Genomic DNA, 16,386 nt, shown 5'->3' with positions numbered 1-16,386 from the left:
AAAAAAACATCTTGACTTGCTCTGTTCTAACCCTGAACTGAGTTTATTAAAAGGTCCATTAGCACAACAGATTAAAAGAAACCCAGGGATTTTCTTACAGGACGTGAAGGACACAGGATGAAGAGTGGCTGGTTGCAATCAGTTTTGGGATAAGCGGCCTCCAGGCATGGATAATAAGCGTGACTTGGGTTGCTACGGCGACGTTTGTAGGGACGCTCAGAATCCTCGCCAGTCAGTCAGACCGACCGACCGTGACTTCTGGCGCCACAGCAGAGAAACAGACTTGCTAGGTTGGCCATTCACCATTTCACAACTAATACTCGCAATCTCAAAATCAGAAAATCCCAGTTATCTATTCCCTCCAGCTCCTTCACTGGTGCCGCTTTCACAAAAACAAAGGCTCGCTCCATATATTTGTGCCAAAGACAGCTCTACTTCGGACTTGCGCGTTCAGGCGTTAATGGGCGGTGACGTCAAGGGGGCTTCCACTGTAATCGTACTTTGATGAGTCGGCTTTTCCTCAGACCGCACTCCCAACAACTAGACAGCACCACCCTGGTTGAAGGTGTCAATGAAGACATGAATGAAGATGTGAATAGAAAAGGTTTGAAGGAATTATGGGCCAGGTGCAGGCAGGTGAGGTGGTCTATTTTGGGATTAGGTTCAGCGTGGACTGGTTGGACTGAAAGGTGTGTTTCCATGCTGTAGGACTCTAAGACAATGGCCAGTGCTTCTTGACTTCAGGGTCAGCATGCGTAAAAGAATGACAAGAGATTGAACAAAGCCACCAAGACCAGATATTCATCGTCCTTGCCCTGTCTCTCCCACCCAAAAGGAGATCTAACCTAGTTTCACTGTGGGAGACACAATCTTGCCTCCTCCTTGCCAGTTTCCAATCCAGACGCCTGAGCACATTATCACCCCAGTGCAAAGGAGGTGCTGTATTGTCAGAGGTACCGACTTTCAGAGGAGGTTTTCGAGGCTCCAGTTGCCCTCTCAGGTGGACCTGAAGCACTTTACCCAAGAAAAGGCAGACTAGTTAAACCTAGCAGCCGGCAGCCATACTGTCCTCTCAACCGACATTACAGAAACCGACCACCATGTCAGAATCATGGCGGTGTTTCTGGGAGCTTGCCGTGCTTCCTATATTAAAACTACTTCACTGGCTTAAAAAAAAAGCAGTTTGGGACAACTCATTTTCCCCCCACAATTCGATAAAAAAGTCTGGAAGGCTCTCCAACGCAACCTGCAGCTTGCCCTGCCAATTCTATCGTGTGCAAAGGAAGATACTGGCCAAGACCTTGCAGCTGGGGGTGGAGCTATGTACCAGAGCACAGGGCATTAGACAGCTATATCCTCCATTTTCTACATTCACAACAGTTCGTTCCCCCCTCCTCTCCTTCTCGCCTGCAGCAAGCGCACCTGTAAGCAGTTCAACTCACTGACTACTGGCAGCTTGCCAGTAAGCAGCCTTGAAATGTTCTACAACAGAAATATTTACACAACACAAACCACTCAGTTCTGTCTCCCGTGTACTCAGCACTCCTCACAAGTGTCAAGTGCTGCAGGTCCTTAAAGCTGTCAGTTGGGAGCTGGGCAATGAGGGAAGTGGCTAGACTGTATCTGCTCGCAGCGGAGCACCATGACAAAACAGCAGTCCAGAAGTTAAAGTCGAGGCACCTAGGGAATTGAGCGATTGTTTCCAAATCATGAAAATGGGGAAAACAACAGGACCGAAGAAAAAGGTTTACGACCGCAGTTTCTGCTCCAGAGCTCAAAACTAAATTTGGAAGAACCAGCAGCTGAATTAGCCAACGATCCACAAATTCAGGAATTATTTTAAATTGATATTCATGTGTGTGTGTGTGTGTGTGTGTGTGTGTGTGTGTGTGTTGGGGGGGGGGGTGAAAGGGTGGAGAAACCAGGTAACTACTGACCTATAACCTGTGGAAACCTGGAATCTATCACTGATTGCAAATTTGGATAGGTTGGAGCTGGTCTGGGGGCAGTGTGGAATTGCAGTGAAACGGAGATGGAGGATAAAACCCAAGAATTCCCTGGTCTCCCAGAAACAGAGGAATGTGAAGGTCCCCCCGAGGACCAACTTCCAATACAATAACAAGCAACAAAATGGCAAATATAAGAATTCGTCTCATCCCCAAGAAAAAACTTTTGGCCATCCCAAAAAGCTCATACGGGGAAGAAAGTGGGTTTTATGGGAGCAGAGTAAAATCCAGGTTGTAACGAAGATCATTCACTGCATAACGCAACTCGCAATCGAGTGAGACAGTGCGTTCAACTGGGCAGACGAGTCACAGGCACATAGAGCAGAACTGCACACGTTTATGGATCATATTGGCAGGAGCTAAAGGCCCTCAGAGACACAGATTCATTAAAGCACAAGTCCATATTTCCTTAAACTGTTTCCATTTCAAGTCAATGATATCTAACAGCTCTGGCCATTTGGAATGGGTATTGAACCTTCTAGGCTGAAAAAGACCTTTCCCAAAGTTTGAGAATTTGGGAAGTTTAAAAGAGGACAAACCCACCAAAGTAGGAATACAGGGGAGACAGAAGATGTCAACAGAGACTAGCATCTGAGATACCTTTTTAGGAAATTCCTACAAGTCAAGCCAATCAATCGCTTTCCACTTAAGTGAACGGATGGGTACATTATCTATTAAAACCATTACTCAGGAGGGCATGCCAGATCACAGCCTTTAAGTGCAAAGGGGTCTGGATTAGTTGGGCTTGCCATTACTGAGTTCATTGGTTTTGTGCAGTACTCCTCTGTAGCACGGGTGATGTTCTGGTAAGGTACAGCACGTGGGCCACAGGAGGAGGAGGAGAGAGAGGTGCATTAACAAACTAGCACAGCAGTTAGTGCTAAAATGCAAAGACAACACAAAGAGGTACTCACCTTGTCTGCTCAGTGTCAGCCATTTTATTCACCCGACTTCGCCCCCTCATGCTGATCGCATTCTAGGTGCCTGAAATAAAGAAGGTAATTGATCATAATTCCGCTGCAGCATTCACTGAATTCCAATTCAAATCACCATCACACTCAAGGACTGGAAAAACATCCCAAAGTACTCAGTCGTGGCTGGATGGGAGCGTACTATCCTGAGTCACCGGGCTGTGGGTTTAAATTGTACTATAAAGACTGGAGTACTGAAGCTGAGCTATGATTTCAATACTCAAGGAGTGTAGACTAGACACTAAATGCACACCACACCTGCTCTCTCCAAGGGGCACAACCCTGGCCCCTCAAACATCATTGAAATGTCAGATGCTCTTGTCAACCACTGTTTGTGAGAGCATGCCACTCACAATGCGATTGCTGCATTCCAAAAAGGCTACACTTAAGTAATCTGACATTGCAAAGGAAAAAAGGTGCTATACAAATGCACATCTTTTCAGCTAAGCGATACCCGACACACCAGACAAACCCTGCACATTACGCACAGTGGACAAGGCCAGACTGTCTTGCCTCCTATAGATAATCACTAAGTTGTCAGTGAAGCACAGATACCAGCTGGTGGTACACCCTCATGGGAGACAGAAATAAAACTATCAATACCCCAGCCCCCAAAGCTCTACCTCCACAAACAACTGGGGGCCCAGGTATAGAATTAAACCTCAATGAGAGTATAAAAACATCTGATTTAAACAGGTTATTTGAGACTGACCCCCAACCACCACAATCCCTTTGGCAAAATATTACGAATAAAATCTAAAACAGCATACGCACATGCCTCAAACTCGCAACTGGGGTTAGGATTCGGTTCAGAGATTTGGAAAAATACAAAATCAATTGTGCATGCTCACTTCCCATTTTTGGAGAGAAGATAAAAGTGGGGGACTGGGGGTGGGGTGGAAAAAAATGTCAAGTATAAGAAGTTTGTAATGCATTGTCCACTCAAGATATGAAATTACTCAATAATAATACCCTATGATACGGCCTGAGCAAAGCACAAGATACACTGTATAGTCCAGATTTGCAGAGGGAAAATAGATCCAGTACTGAACTTGCCCCAACACCTCATATCAAACTATACAAGTTGAATTTTCTTTTTCAACGGATAACATCTTCAGAAATGTTTACTGGGAAGTGTTATTGAATGAAAGTGCGAAACAGCTAAGTTATCAGTAGAAATAGTCAGATATACTACGGCGAACTCCAACAGGAGTTACCATCTCTGATGGGGAAAGATAGTGGCTTAACATGAGCGGATACAACAATGGAGGGGCAGTTACATTCATTTCCACATTAAGAGAATAGGAAAAAACATAACAAAACAAAGCTTCCACTTCCAGGTCCTATCGGGTTACTTCTGGTAGAAAGCACTCTGCAACACTATAGAGGCCCTGTATCTCCTTCCAGTCAAACAAGCAACACACGCACGCACGATGGATAGCCACATGGACAAACACAGGAAGATGCTGGCAGCCATCAAACTGAACGTTAGCATGCAGCAACCCCATTAGGGGCAGGGCAAGGGAAAATGGAGGAGAAAAACGTAAAGGTGAAAGTGCCCCTTCCAACTCCTGATTCCGAACCAAAATCAGAAGTACTGTCCATAGACCGCAAATATACTGCTGCTTCTGCAGCCGTCAGAGCTCGGCTGAGGATGGAGAACCCCATGTCTTGGCATGGGATGTGACAAAATCAAAACAAAATGAAAACAAAGCAAATGGTATATTAGAAAACAGACAGTGAGAAAACACAACTCAACTCAAAATAGGTTCAACGTTCCCATAGGGTTAAACCCACAGAAACTGACACATTTAGCTATAGCCTTGCAGAGCACCTGACAGGGTTAAGTACCAAGCTCCTCCAAGAAGTAGTTAAGAACTCACTGTGCACAGCCTTAACCTTCAAGTTGTCATCTGGGTGCTTGATACAAGAAAAGGTCATCCATTGGGAAATGATAATGATATGGGCATGCTGTTCGTTCTTGCTTGGTTCTCAGTGCAAAAATCAGGCCTATAGTGCTGCAACTTCCACTGGGTAGGGCAAGGCACCAGATTTCTCTCTCTCACACACACACAGTGGACTGAGGATCGACTCCCCCATGCAATTGGCACCATCTTGCTCCAGATGGTCCATCGAGCCAGCCTCCCTCGCCACCCAGTCAAGAGTTGCTGTGCCAGCATTCCCTTTCACATACATATTGTGGCCTGCAGTTATAGAGGACAGCAGAAACTCCAAACTGCTTTCCATCGCGCAGCCGGCCAGGGAGCTCACCAACTCTTACCACCTGATACTGGTGGGATTTGAAGACTGATCCTCAAACCGTTTGGACACGTGATGAACACACCTTCCTCGGTCATCAAGTCCCAGGGAAGGTCTTAAACCCAGCCTTCTGGCCCAGAAGCAGGGAAACTATGACTGAGCCACAAAGCCTTGCATCAGGCCCAACATTCAAATCCAAACGCAGCCCTTCACTGTCATCACTTGCTCAAAGGATTTGATGCGATCATATTTCTGGCCAATTCTTATTAAGTACCAGTCTGCACTACAAAAGGAAGAGAGACAACTCTTCAGGTTCAAGCAAGTGTCAAGAGAACATTAATCAAGTGCAGGAAGGAAAAGGCCAGTACTGACTTTGACACGACTATGTTGACTGCTCATGATCAAATAACTTGAATTGCTCATCACTTTAGTCACTTAGATGAGTAACTTGAAGTTAACAATAGACCAAGAGCATCTCAGTAACCTTTAACTCGATCAAAGGTCCAACCTTAAAAGGCTGAACCATTTTCTTATTGCAAACTAACTCATTGTCACCAACCCAATGATACTCGCACATGAACAGTCCATGAAGAACAGAAACTAGAGATTATACCAAGTGTTTAGATTAGATTAGATTACTTACAGTGTGGAAACAGGCCCTTCGGCCCAACTAGTCCACACCGCACCGCCGAAGCGCAACCCACCCAAACCCCTACATTTACCCCCTACCTAGCACTACGGCAATTTTAGCATGGCCAATTTACCTGACCTGCACATCTTTGTGACTGTGGGAGGAAACCGGAGCACCCGGAGGAAACCCACGCAGACACGGGGAGGACGTGCAAACTCCACACAGTCAGTCGCCTGAGGCGGGAATTGAACCCGGGTCTCTGGCGCTGTGTGAGGCAGCAGTGCTAACCACTGTGCCACCGTGCCGCCCACAATTATTGGCAGTTTGATCGTTGCACATCAGTTTGAATACAGGGGGTTGGGGGGGGGGGGGGGGGTTTGGAGCAAAGAAAACTCGCCAAGATCAAATATTTGGCAAAAGCTTTGAATTGTCATGATATAAAACAATAGCAACTGATAAGATTCAGATCATTCATCCTTTAAATCAACTGAACACTACTTCCTGCTCCCACTATCTTCAATCCTGGGCGTTCCTGCACACAAAGATCTTTTGCCAGGCACCAAACACAAGATGTTTCCACTGACACATTCCCTCCCTACACTGGCATCTAGCTCTATCACGTTGAACAGAAATACCCGCACTGGTGATTTCCTGCATCCAAGCTACAAAACAGAAGATGCCAGTTAAAATAGCAGGAGGGGGCTTGAAACAGCAACATCCTGCCAAGGGGAGGAACTCTTGTGACCCAACGCAGTTATCTCTCCACACAAGCTTTTTTTGTCAAAAGCCACAACGGCCAAGAAGGAAGCGAAGTCTGAAACACATTTCAGCGACCACCAACAAAACCAACCTGCAGGAAGAGTTTGGGGGAGGGAGGAGGAGGATGAGAAGCAGGAGAATAGAGGGAGAGAAACATGAGAGAGCCAAAAGGGTTAGATGAATGACACACACAGTCTCCTTTCAACCCATTCCAGCTAGGAGAACCAAATTTGCAGAAAACAACATTTGTTTCCAAATTGACAGTGTCCCAGCAAACTCCCTGCACCCTCCCAGATTTCAAACTCTCTCTTTGGTCTCTCTTATCAAAAGAACATCAGATGTCAGCAGAATGGGTCCTTGTACACAGTTCCAATTCATTAACACGCATCACACTGGCTTAGTCAGTACCTCTCCAATCAGAGTCACTGCGTTCAGATTGGACAGAATTCCATTTTTCGGGAAAGGACAAAAGGGAGCACATTAACATGTTTGACAAGATCCAGGGAAAGCAATGTTTAATTAAATTCCCAAATGCTCTGCTCTGCCTTTTCCATACAGGTGTGCAGTACCTCAAATGCAATCTCTCCGTGCTGTTGCACAGGAAACATAATGCAGCTTCACCCAAAGGTCAACTCCAACCCATCTCCCTCACCTTGACACCAGGAAATGACCATTCAGCCTGTTAAGATACCCACTCATGGCCTGCATCTGAGCCCTGACCACAAACACCAACCGAAGAGGCAGCCTGGGCTGACCACTTGAGCAGGGAGAAACACTTCCAAAATGTACGTTATTTTATTCTTGGAGACCCATCTTTCTACAAAAAAAAACCCTTGCATTTATATAGCACCTTTCACATTCTGAAGGTTGTCCCAAAGAACTTTACAGCTAATTAAAGTTGCATGACAGGACTTGACATCAAGATCAGCAAGATCCCACAAACATCAATACTCACAACCAGATAATGTGTTTGTAGTGTTGGCTAGGGGCTAAACTAGATTAATTGTCCATACTCACCTTGGGACATCCAATTGAGTGAAACTGGTGAGTAATGAGGATGGTCTCAAGTTGTACTATTAGGTACAACTGAGCTCATTGATTTGGATAAGAAAGGAATGAGAGAGACATGGGGATGGACAACAGATATGACTCTATTCCAGACCATATCCCCAAACAAGTCATACAGGAAAATGCCTGGGTGAGGGCCAGACCAGACTCTCACGTGGAATATCAACTCTCCTGCTGTGCGCCAGAGGTCACTAGTGGGTTTTCACTTCTGATGGGGACTCAGGTTAACTTGGGGTGCCAGGCAGAAACTTCAAGGGATGGATGAAGTGTGGCGCTGCAGACCCTTCCCCCAGCCAAATGGGACTGGATCTCAACAGAAGGCAAAGCCCTCAAGAAAAGTCATCAAATTAGTGACTATTGATGTTCTCCAATGTCGAATGTTACTGTGGTCAAATCCCTACATTTGGAGACAGGGAAACATCCTACTTGTACTGACCCGGTCTATTCTTTGAATTATTCTGTAGATTTCTTCCGAAATCTTAGAATTAGAATTCCTACAGTGTGGAAACAGGCCCTTCAGCCCAACAAATCTGCACCACCACTCCGAACAGTATCCTATTCAGACCTATTACCCTACATTTCCCCTGACCTACACCACGCTGAACACTGCAGACAATTTAGCACGGCCAATTCACCTGACCTGCACATCTCTGGACCGTGGGAGGAAACCGGAGCACCCGGAAGTAATCCACACAGACACGGGGAGAAAGTGCAGAGTCGCCCGAGGCTGGAATCAAACTTGGGTCCCTGGCACTGTGAGGCAGCAGTGCTAACCACTGAGCCACTGTGACCATTGAATCCGTAGAAAATACAGGTGCAGTAAGGAACCACTACTCATACCATGAAAACCTCCCTTAGATCCTCACCAGTCACCACATGTGCAGCACAAGGTTGCACGAGAACCTTGGCCTGCCAACCTGAGGACCCTGGCACAACCCATACCTGGGAGCAGTACAGCAGATAGTACAGGCTACTGGCATAACTGAAAAGTTGTAGGTCAGTTAAAGGGCAGCACAGTGTTAGTGTTGCTGCCTCAAAGCATCAGGGAGCCAGGTTGGATTTCAGAGTTAGCACATTCTCTCTCTCACTCCCCCCCCCCCCACCCCACCCCACCCCACCCCCCCAACGTCTGCGTGTGTTTCCTCCAGGTGCACCGATTTCATTTGCCACTCCAAAGACGTGCAGGTTAGGTAGTCTGGCCATGCTAAATTACCCCGTATTGTCCAGGGATGTGCACGGTGGCAAACTCAGGATCACAGGGATGGGTTGGGGAGTGAATTTGTGCAGGAAGCTCTTCAGAGGGTCACTGCAGAATGGCCTTTATCTAAGATTCTAAGTACGCAACCCCTGGAGTACTGGCAGTAGTTTAGTAGGGACTTCCTTTCTCATGTTACTCATACTGGAGTATCTGCATTTGGGAAGATAAACGACATGCTAATACACACGAGTGCTCTTCAGTGCCAACAGAACCCTAGTTCAGAGTTACATGCCTCAGATCACTCAATTCAGAGTGGCATTAAGCAGGTACTGCACTATCATGGCTCAGGTAAGGATTCTGCAGCGCTATGCAAGGAACTGAAATTAGTCTCATCAAGTCTCCCTCTAAACACCAGGGCCAAGAACAGGTAAAGTTCTACAGTCTATCATTTACTTCACCCTGCACTAATAGTGACCTGCCAACACTCCAAAATTAAAGGAGGACACAGCTCTGGGATGTTTGGGAGAGGTTAGTGGGCGGCACGGTGGCACAGTGGTTAGCACTGCTGCTTCACAGCACCAGAGACCCGGGTTCAATTCCCGCCTCAGGCAACTCTGTGTGGAGTTTGCACATTCTCCCCGTGTCTGCGTGGGTTTCCTCCGGTTTCCTCCCACAATCCAAAAAATGTGCAGGTCAGGTGAATTGGCCATGCTAAATTGCCCGTAGTATTAGGTGAAGGGGTAAATGTAGGAGTATGGGTTTGGGTGGTATACGCTTCGGCGGGTCGGTGTGGACTTGTTGGGCCGAAGGGCCTGTTTCCACACTGTAAGTAATCTAATCTAATTTAAGGTTAGGCAAACTGATGGGATTTCACCCTTCGTCATCCCAGCAATATAGCTTTCTGACAAGCAGAACAGGTAGCGAGAGTCATAGAGATGTACAGCACAGAAACAGACCCTTCGCGAGAGGATCTGAAACTAGTAAATCATTTAATGGAAAAAAATAATAAAGCCACGCTGCATTCCCATTACTTGAGCATCTTCAGAGACGGACAAGGAGATGCAAACACATCCACTGGTCTCACATGCCTGACCACTCTGCTGTCCAATGGGTGGATAAAGCTGCTCGCTAGTGTCTGAAGGTGCGAGACTTCTCCATCGCTAACAGACAAGGCCTACGATACAAACCATAGAAAGTTTTTCCACATTTGTCTACAAACCACACGTGGCAGCGAATGGGCCAGAAATGGACAAGTGGACCCAAAATCCTTCCAGATGCTTGGCCAGCATCAATACCTCACACCTCCCCAACGCCAGAGTCTAAACCCAGACACTGGTCACCACACCCTCCCCAGACTTGATCAATGACTCATGTATCCTCCCTCACGCGAACATTCGGCCCCTCTGAACCTATTACTCAACCGCCAATCCGACCAGCACTCACTCACAGGTCGAGATTAGAGTCGTGCTGGAAGAGTACAGCAGGTCAGACAGCACCCCGGGAGTAGGGAAAAAAAAAAATCGACGTTTTGGACAAAAGCCCTTCATCACTCTCAGGTGGCCACTGGTCTCCCATGACCTTAACACTTCCACATCATCATCTACGACCCCAGAATTGAAAGCCTACATTGCCTCAACCACCACCTGGGCACTCTCCCATTTTCTCCCACTGATGCCTCCTGTACATGCCCGCTCCCAAGCGGTGGCCGGGCAGTTTTCAGTAGTCGTAGCTTCCTGTGAGAACATAGGTGCACTTCTGTTAAAACAAAAGACACCACACATTTCACCGGACCTCGCCAACTTCCCCATTTAGACCAGGCGGCCCCATTCAAGTGCTTAAAAATGTGTTGCTGGAAAAGTGCAGCAGGTCCCATTCAGTGCCTCTGCTTTCATCTCCAAATCATGTCTGCTTTCAGGGTGAGACATTGCAATAAAGACTGAACCCGAGGGTCTCCTTCACCTGGATTGTTCTTCCCTCGGGGACCACACGACACACATGGGGTGGGGGTCCTCGACGCTCAGAAACGAACCTCCCATCTGTTGCAATAAATATTTAGGTGGGGGGGGTGGGAAGCTTGAAGCCAGCCAATGCAGGCACATTAATGTTTGGGGGGGGGGGGGGGCTGAAAATATGTTGCCAGCCACACTCAAACGTGCGGAGAATTGGGTCGAATGCAGTACCGGTGGAAGAAAGTTGACGGTTTAATTCCGTTTACACCGTGCCCTGAGCCCGGTGTGAAACAAACGGTCCCGTGAACATGTACCGGCCACCACCAGAAACACACGTTTAAACGCGAAAAAAAAAGGGAGAGGGAGGTGGAAAAGAGAGAGAGAGAGGAGATAGAACAGCTTCCGAAATAAAAGTACATTTCAATTGAGTGGGATTTCATGTCTGGCGCGCAGATAGCTCATTCCCAGCTCACTTAGGTTTTTACACAAAAAGTGAGCGCTACAATCAGAGCGCTCGGCGAGATGAAGAAAGCGTGGCCCCCGGGAAGGGAAAAAAAAGAAATTCGGGGAGGAGGGGGAAAAGAGATTTGTGCGGCGAACTTTGCGCCCAAGTGTGTTAAAAAGGCGCGCGTCTGTTGTGATTTGAACTGCACACGGTCAGGGCTGGAGGGGAGGGGAGGGGAGGGGTGGGATTTGCAGCCTACAATCCATGTCCATATTCTAACCTCCCACCCCGTAACGCGATTGCTTCCATTTCCCCTTTCGATTTCAGCTCGCCTTCCTTTTTATTTTGAAAAAAATAAAAACCCTCCCCATCTTGTACGCCCACCCCACCCCGCCTTGCCCTCTTCTTGAGTCTTACTGTTGCACTTTGTGCCTTTTGTTTCCCTCTTCAGCAGGAGGAAAGGGGGGGGGGGGGTAGATGGAAGAGGAGGAAGGGGGAGGGAGCGCTCGCGCGGGGGGGGGGGGGGGGGGAGAGAAGAGAAGATGGAAAGGCCACAAGCCGGAAGAAAGGCCTGCTACAACTCAACTTAACAAAAGTGGCGCACTTCAGCCAAGCTGCCGGAGCAGCAGCGTGCAAAATCTATCCTCTTCCAAACGTGTTTTGTTAGCCGGGGAGAGAGGGTGGGTCGGCAGAGAGGGTGGGTCGGGACAGAGACAGACGAATGGAAAGAAAACGCTTACATTAATTTTACAAAAAGAAAAGACAAGCACAACAGGGGTTACGAAGGGGGGGGGGGGAGAAAGAGGGAGAAAGAAAAGAAAAACCACGCATCAACGAAATCAAACTCGTACCCAATCTGCACGAATAAATAAAAGCTGAAATCCACACCCACGGCGCTGAGAGATCGAAGCGAACAATTAGATATGGGGAGGAAAGATAGAGAGAGAGAGACAGGCACACACACAGGGAGGGAGGGTTCCCACGTGTTAGCGCCTCCGCCGCGACCAGCCCGAAACTTACAAAGCGGTGAAGTTACAATGTCCGGACATTCGAAAATGGAACGCGGGACGGCAACAATGTATCAAGCGTTGGAACCTTGGCGATTGCAACATTCCATCCCTGCCCGGCACCTCCAGCGAAGCCCCCGCACCAAAAAAAATAAACCAACACACCAGACCAGGCAAATCAAACAGTGGGGTGGGAGACCGCGAGACTTTCCTCGCCGCCCTTTAACACTTCCACTCCGGTTGTCTCGTCTCTCTCTCTCCCACCCCTCCCCCACCGCCCCAACCGAAAAAATAAATAAATAAATACATAAGGTTGTGTGTCCCACAACATCCAATTCCTGGTTTCTTTCGATTCTGTAAATTAACGTTATGATCATTCTCTACCTGGTACATTCACAAAAAAAAGCTTGAAGGCACATGGACAACACACACACACCGGATTGTAGCTGTGGTAAAAAAAAATCGAGGGAGAGGGAGGGGTAAAAAGCAGTGATGTCACGGGGCTTGCCAATCAGTATGCAATTTTTTCAAAAAAAAGAGAGAATCCAGTCGATTCTTATTTGTAATTTCATGGTTTCTGGAGGCAAGCCTTTCCCGATACAGGGCACGGGGTAGATTCTAATTTACATGTTCCTCCCTTTTTTTTGGGGAAAAAAAATCAGAGCACAGCCCTAAAGCTCAAACATTCTTAACAAAGGGGCTGTTAAATTAGCCGTCCCTCCCCCCCCACCCCCAAACACACACAAATAAAAACAACCCACAAAAGTTAGTCTGTAATCGGAAGAATTTTTGAACAGCAGCTCCCGTGAAAATGGACGGCTGACGAAAGCAGAGTAACTTTTCTGCATTCGTTCGATTAGTTAAAAAAAGTTATTAAATATTACAAGTTCGCGGCAATTAACTATCTGCAACCAGTTCGGGCAAAGGAGGAAACCTTCCGAAATTGTTGAAGACCTTTTCGGATTTGAACTGGAATCGCTCGCCCGCCCAATCTCCCCCCCCCAATATTCGGCGCTGTTTTGAAAAAAAACAAGGCGGCCACGGCTTTTCAGAAGCCCTACTGACATCTTAAATCACTTCATTTCCCCGCCCTGGTTAATGGTGTGTCTTTCCCGCTGCACTTCGCTGTTACGGGATAACGAGAGAGTCACCATGAGAAACTCTGCTGTATCGTAAAACGTGTGTGTTTTTTTAAAATGGTCACACCTTCTGCCTGACCATAAACAAACATGTATGTCAAGGTGGAGCACTTATCAGAAATTTAGAACACGGGGGGGTGGGGGGGACGGACAAACGCTACGGAAAAAATTCATAAAAATATGATTTAGGAAGCATTTTGTATCATTCGTTCATAAAATGCTATTTGTACGCCGTCCTTCCAAGTTTCAGCTTTCCCATTTTGTGAGTGAACATTTTACATGAACAGAGAGCCACTTTGATCCATATGCAAGTAAATGGAAATGGAAAAAAATAGATTACAGCAATTTATTATTGAACCAAGTTAGTAGAATTAAAATAACCGAATCGCCCTAAAAACTTTCCAGCTTTTCAAAACAAAGGCAGCTACAAAGGCAAAATGCTGCAGATGCCGGAAATCTGAAATTAAAAATAATAAGTGCTGAAAATGCTCAGCAGGTCTGACAGCATCAATGGAGAGAGAAACAGAGTTCTAAAGGAACATATTGGGCTTGATTTGATGAATTATTGTCACGTGCTGAGATAGTGAAAAGTATTGTTTTGTGTGCTCATCGTACCTTACATAAGTACGTCAGGGTAATAGAACAGAATGCATCATAGTGTTACAGTTATAAAGAAGATGCAGATTCTAATATGAGGTCCACTTGAAACGTTAACTCTGTTTCTCTGTGCACAGATGCTACCAGACTTGTTGAGTTTCTCCAGCACTTTCAGCTTTTATTTCCACTACATAAACATTCCTGCCAGTCGAGTCAGTAGCTTTTTTTATACTCCACAGTCTGACGAGAACAAGGCTCGTGCTCCACTGTCCCTGCTCCAGTTAGAATTTCTTTTCAAGCCTCCACTGCTTGACTTGTCAGAACAATACCTGGGCCTAACTGTTACAATAAAATTGTGAAGTCTTGCTGCCCAAGTCTTGGTTTGTTTTCCCTTAAGTTTAGAAGGATGGAGGAGACAAGGTGCCTGATAATGATGAGACAGGTTTGACAGAGCAGATAAGGGAAAAACTATTTCTCGGATATGGTACTCCAGGGTAAGGGGAAGAGGCATACAATTAGAATCAGAATGGCAGTGACCCTGGGCTGTGATTTCCCTCTACAAACCAGGCACAGAATTCTTGTTGCAGACTGCAGTGCACATTGAGAGTGAGCTATCTTAATATCTGGGAAGCAGAGAACTTACATTTTAATATATTACAACCCAACCAGGAGCAGAATAAAACTTCCTTCTTCATCCCAACCCTCATAATGCACCAATAAAGCAAATGCCCCCTCCTCACGATGCCGCATTAGTACAAATGCTTCTGCCATTTCAATGTAAACACCTTTTCCAAAGCAGGTCAGAATAGGTACCTGATGAAGAGCTTATGCCCTAAATGTCAACTCTCCTGCTCTCGGATGCTGCCTTACTGGCCGGGCTTTTCCAGCACCACACTTTTTGATTCTAGTCTCCAGCATCTGCAGTCCTCACTTTCTCCTCTTGGTACATGTACTGACAATTGTTATGGTCTCTGTGAATTGGATTCCCAAGGATAGCCTTTTGGCTGCAAAACATCTACTGCTAGGAATTTTGCAAACCAAAAATTTGTTCACAGGATGTGGGGATCTCTGGTTAAGCCACCAATTATTGTCCATTCCTAAATGCCCTTGAAGGTGTTGATGAGCTGTCTTCTTTAACTACTATATTTCTTGGTTGCAGGAACACCCAACTTCCTGGAAGGTAAGTTCCAGGATTTTGTCCCAGTGACAGTGAAGGAATGCATTATACTTCCAAGTCAGAATGGTGTGCAGCTTGGTGCAGAACATGTAGCTGGTGTCATTCCCATATATTTGCTGTCTTTGTCCTTTCGGGGAGTGGGGGTCACGGCTTTGGAAGGCAAGTTACTGCAGTGCATCTTGTAGACAGTACACACTGCTAACACTGAGTGTCAGTGTTGAAGGGAATGAATGCTGAAGCTAGTGGTTGGGGTACCAATCAAGCGGGCTGCTTTCTTCTGCATTGTCTTGAGCACCCGGTGTGTTGTTGGAGCTGCATCCATCCAGGCAAGTGGAAAATATTGCCTCACTCTCCAAAATTGTGCTTTGTACATGGTGAGGCACACTTTGGGAATCAGGAGGTGAGTTACATGCTGCAGATCTCTTAGTGTCTGATGGCTCTTGTAGACACTGTATTTACACAGTGCCTCCAGTTCAGCTTCTGGTCAATGGTAACCTCAGGATGTTGATATGGGGAGATTCAGCAATGATAAGTTAATTGAATATCAAGGAGAGATGGTGAAATTCACTTGTAGAAATGGCTATTGCCTGGCACTTAAGTAACAAATTACATCTGTACCACCTAATGTCTAACAATTTGCTGCATATAGACATGGATTGTTCAGTATCTGAGAAGCAATGTTAAGCATCAATCTCTGGTGAACATTCCCACTTCTGACCCCATAATGGAAGTCATTGTTGAAGCAGCTCACGATGAATGGGCCTAGGGCGTGAGGCTCCAGTGTTGGTTGGAGATAATCTAAACTCATTTCCACTTGCAACCAGCAGACACAGATTGTCAGGGCTGGGTTGCCATCCATGTTCAAGAAGTCTTCAGCGAATTAAGAGCACCACAGCTGAAGATTGGGGAAATAGTAACATAATGGTAATATCATGAGACTAGTAACCCTGAGGGTCATGGGTTCAAATCCCATCATAGGAGTTAAAATTTAAACCAAACTAATAAAATGGTGCCTGTGAAACCATTATCAATTGTTACAAAAACCCAAACAGTTCACTTAATGTTTTCTAGGGAAGGAAATCTACCATCCATACCTTATTGGCCTATATGATTCCAAATACAGGACAGAGTAGTTAAATGTTAAATGTCCTTTCCACTTAGTTTACAGGGCAAGTAGGAA

The 16,386-nt window shown here is 46.3% G+C and overlaps 1 long non-coding RNA gene across 2 annotated transcripts in view; it reads right to left on the bottom strand.

Annotated features, from left to right (window-relative positions):
• LOC140479121 (uncharacterized) overlaps nucleotides 1-16,386 on the bottom strand; it is a 106,850-nt gene that overhangs the window by 54,670 nt on the left and 35,794 nt on the right. For both annotated transcript variants that reach the window (XR_011960945.1, XR_011960944.1), the window contains exon 2: nucleotides 2,921-2,990. This is a non-coding gene — a long non-coding RNA (uncharacterized lncRNA). The remainder of the gene's footprint in view (nucleotides 1-2,920; nucleotides 2,991-16,386) is intronic.

Source organism: Chiloscyllium punctatum, chromosome 6, assembly GCF_047496795.1.
Source record: "Chiloscyllium punctatum isolate Juve2018m chromosome 6, sChiPun1.3, whole genome shotgun sequence".
Lineage (NCBI taxonomy): Eukaryota > Metazoa > Chordata > Chondrichthyes > Orectolobiformes > Hemiscylliidae > Chiloscyllium > Chiloscyllium punctatum.
This window is presented reverse-complemented; position numbering and strand designations above follow the sequence as displayed.